We start from the raw sequence: 3,861 nt of genomic DNA, 5'->3' as shown, positions 1-3,861 counted from the left end.
ATAAAACTAAAGAATTAAGCACACAAATATATTTTATTTCACAACAACAGTCAGCTATTAAACTACATTTAAAGTTGCTACTGTCTTTGAAAATATTTATACTTTTTTTGCATTTTAGCTGTTTTTTTTATTGTTGCTTGTTTTGTTTAGGGAGTTCAGTTTTTTGTGTTAAATAGGGATGGGGCCGATCCGATCCAGTATCGATATTGGCCTCCGATACCAGCATATTTTACGTATCGGATTTTCCGATCCACTTGCCGATATTTCCGATCCATGATGCATGTTGGCTTCAAACTATGGAATGGATTTCCTGAACGGCGGCGTGTCTCATGAACCCAGAGTAATAAGACCCGCCTCACATTCAGGAAATCCAGTTCATAGTTTGCAGCCTGCTACAACGTGAGGGCTGAGTTAGCAGCACTGTGACTAATAGCTAACCAACTTTTCATCTAAACATGTCCACTGTGTGGAAGTATTTTACACTAGAAACACCACAAAACAAGACAGCATCATGCAATGTCTGCAGAGCCATATTGCCACATTAAACCGCGGTAAAGTTAGTTTTACGATGGACATTCGAGCTCCGTGGCTTCAGCGGGGCACTACTCTTTGCTCAACCGAAAGAGGCGACTTGACCCCGGCCAGCCGCGTCCAATCTGCCCCGCTCAGTCTGCCCATCTCTGAGGAGGGACAGACTGAGCGCGGTTGCCCCAAATCAGGCTGCCTGCTTCGGATTGAACAAGAAGAAGACATTGTTGAAACCACGGAGCTCAAATGTTTTTTTCATTCAACCTTTATTTAGACAGGTAATCCCATTGAGCCTCAAGGACTCATTTACAAGAGAGACCTGATACATAGATCTGTTTACAGAGAAGTTGCTAAACTTCATCATAATTAATGACCAACCACTATCAGTTGTAGAAAACAAAGGATTTCACAGCTTGATACTTGCAGCCAAGATATAGTTTACCCTCCAGGAGATATTTATCAGTACAACAGTAGACAATCATAAAAAACATATGATTTGAAAATTATATATATTAAAAACATAAACAGCTACATTATAAAGTGATGTAAAATACTAAAAACAGGAACATGTCTGTTGGTTTATGCCATGAACTTAGCAGATGTTTGAAGCCATTTAACATTTCATTTAATTTAATTCATTTATTCATTCATTTAAATGAAACAAAATTTAAAAAAATCATCAAAAAGAAAACAATGAATGAAAAGAGTGCAGAAAGAAGAAATAATTCTTATATCCGCCCCTTATAAAATATAAAACAACTTTAAACAATCACTTAAATTAATCACTTTAATATCCACTTTAAAACTAGGACAAAAAAGAAACATGTTTTGTGTTAGCAGAATTTAATTCTAACTTTAAAACTTATCCAATATTAATAAAACTTACCTCAAGTTGCCTTTTTGGACATGCATGCAAATATTTGTACAAATTGTACTTGAGAGGAGATTATTACAGCCTCATATAAAATCAATGATGATGATGATATCAGAACTGGATCGGCATCGGCCGATACTCATATCTAGGTATCGGGATCGGATTGGAAGTAAAAAAAGTGGATCGGTGCATCCCTAGTGTTAAATGATGGTACAAAGTGATTTCCAATTAAGAAATAAATGAAGTGCTAGTGCAGCACGGTGGCGCAACTGGCAGAGCTGCTGCCTCTCAGCGAGCAGGTCCCTGGTTCAAACCCCGGTCCAGGGGCCTTTCTGGGTGGAGTTTGCATGTTCTCTCCGTGCATGCGTGGGTTTTCTCCGGGTACTCCAGTTTCCTCCCACAGACCAGAAACATGCATGTTAGGCTGATTGGTAACTCTAAATTGTCCCTAGGTGTGAGTGAGAGAGTGAATTGTTGTTTGTCTTGTTTGTCTCTATGTGGCCCTGTGATGGACTTGCGACCCGTCCAGGGTATACCTCGCCCCTCGCGCAGTGATTGCTGGACATGGGCACCAGCGACCCCCGTGACCCAAAATGGAACAAACGGGTAAAGATAATAGATGGATGGATGGATGAACTGCTAGTTTCTATGACCCTGCAAAAGAAGCCATTAAATTATCATTGACCATTATAGCAGTAAACCCACTGTCTGTTGCAGTCAGCCTCCCCACCATCACAGACATCTACACCTCCAGATGCAGGAAGAGAGCCACCTGCATCATGAAGGACCCCACTCACCCAGCACACACACTTTTTGCCTTTTTCCCCTCAAGAAGGAGGTTAAGGAGCATTAAGTGTATAACTACTAGACTGAGGAACAGCTTCTACCCCGAGGCTGTTAGACTCATGAATCTCTAACCAGGATAATCACTGTGAAACAATCACATCATGTTGCTGCTGATCTGTTTCATGTTGCTGTGTTCATTCGTACTCATCAGCTAACACACATGTACCACATGTGGTGTGAATGACAAATAAAGAAACTCTGACTTAATTTTCACTAAAACCAACAGTCCAAAGAGTAATTTCATGTGGAAAGACAAATCCAGTAATCAGCTTCATAAATGTGCTGTGAAAAAGTGATTGGTTTCAGGAACATTAAACGTCCAAATTAAAATACTTTACTGTCTATTCTTTTTTTTCTATTTTATTGTTGTGCTGCAGTTTGGTGTTATAAATTGCTCAGATTAAATGCCTAGTAGTCCATGAAGGACTGCGTTCATGCAGGAGTTTTAAACCACGATCCTCTTGTGTTAGGAAATGCTGGAGATGGTGCAAGCTTCCCTCTTTTACCTCCAAATGTAGCGATTGTCATTGTTAGTTGTACCAATATTGGTCAAAATATTGGAATTTATTAATAATCAGTCTCATAAATCAAGAATCAAAATGTGAGTTCTTCTCTCATGGTTAAATCTAAACTTTTATAATAAACACACAGGTTCAATTGGTAAGATTTTGTGACTTATTTTCAGTATATGGGCAATAATAAACAGTGAAAATATATTAATATAATATAGTAATATGTATAATACTGGAAAGAAAAACATACAATTATGAGAAAGGAAGTAATGATATTAAAACTTTGAGGCAAATGAAGACCGGACTGATTAAAATAAGGAAAAGAAAATTTGAATCCTGTTACTTTTCAAGGGTTCATTAAGATGGGCTGTTTCTAAATTTTGGACCACCAGAATGAAAAGGGTTTGTCTACTGAGAGATGAACGTCAGTCTCTACATGAGTCCAGGGCAGGTGCGTTGACCCATCAGAGTTACCTTGGAGGTTGGTATTTTCCCCAAGCTGGCCCGGCAGTTGTTTTGGAAAGACAGATGTCTCTCCTTCTTATGCTACTGGCTCTGTAGTAAACTGGACATAGGATTCTCCGTAGAACATTTCAGGTTTCAACTTTGGTTCTGGTGGTCAGGTGCAATACTAGTTATGAATTTATGCTGGTCTGGTTATGGGACATGGTATTCATTAAAACCTCATTTTCCTTTGACTTCTTTCATTTTAAACTATCTTAAAACTTTCTAAAAAAAAACTTTTTCTGAAACTTTAAAGTGAAAATTTTCTCCATCTCTTTCCTTCTTTTTCTTTCAGACTCCCAACTGCCAAGTTTCTCCCTACTTCACTCACCATTTGCATAAATGGTTTCCCACTGGCTTACTTTAGAGTAGGCATTTAATTTTTAGATCCTTCATCCAATCACACAGCTGTTTCAAAAGGAGGTGGGTTTTAACTTTTAAAGCTGCATCTAAACTTTTACTCAGAGCGAGAGTTTGATTTAAACTTGTTTTTGTCTCATCTTTTGCCTCAAAGTTTCAACAATTAAAACCTTTATAACGAATTACATTCCTTATCTATAATGAAATTTAGCTTTCACTACACAAAGAAAGGAATTA

This window comes from Nematolebias whitei, chromosome 1 (assembly GCF_014905685.2).
Source record: "Nematolebias whitei isolate Nwh7 chromosome 1, NemWhi1, whole genome shotgun sequence".
NCBI lineage: Eukaryota > Metazoa > Chordata > Actinopteri > Cyprinodontiformes > Rivulidae > Nematolebias > Nematolebias whitei.
The sequence above is the reverse complement of the archived record's forward strand: the minus strand, read 5'-3'. Positions refer to the sequence as shown.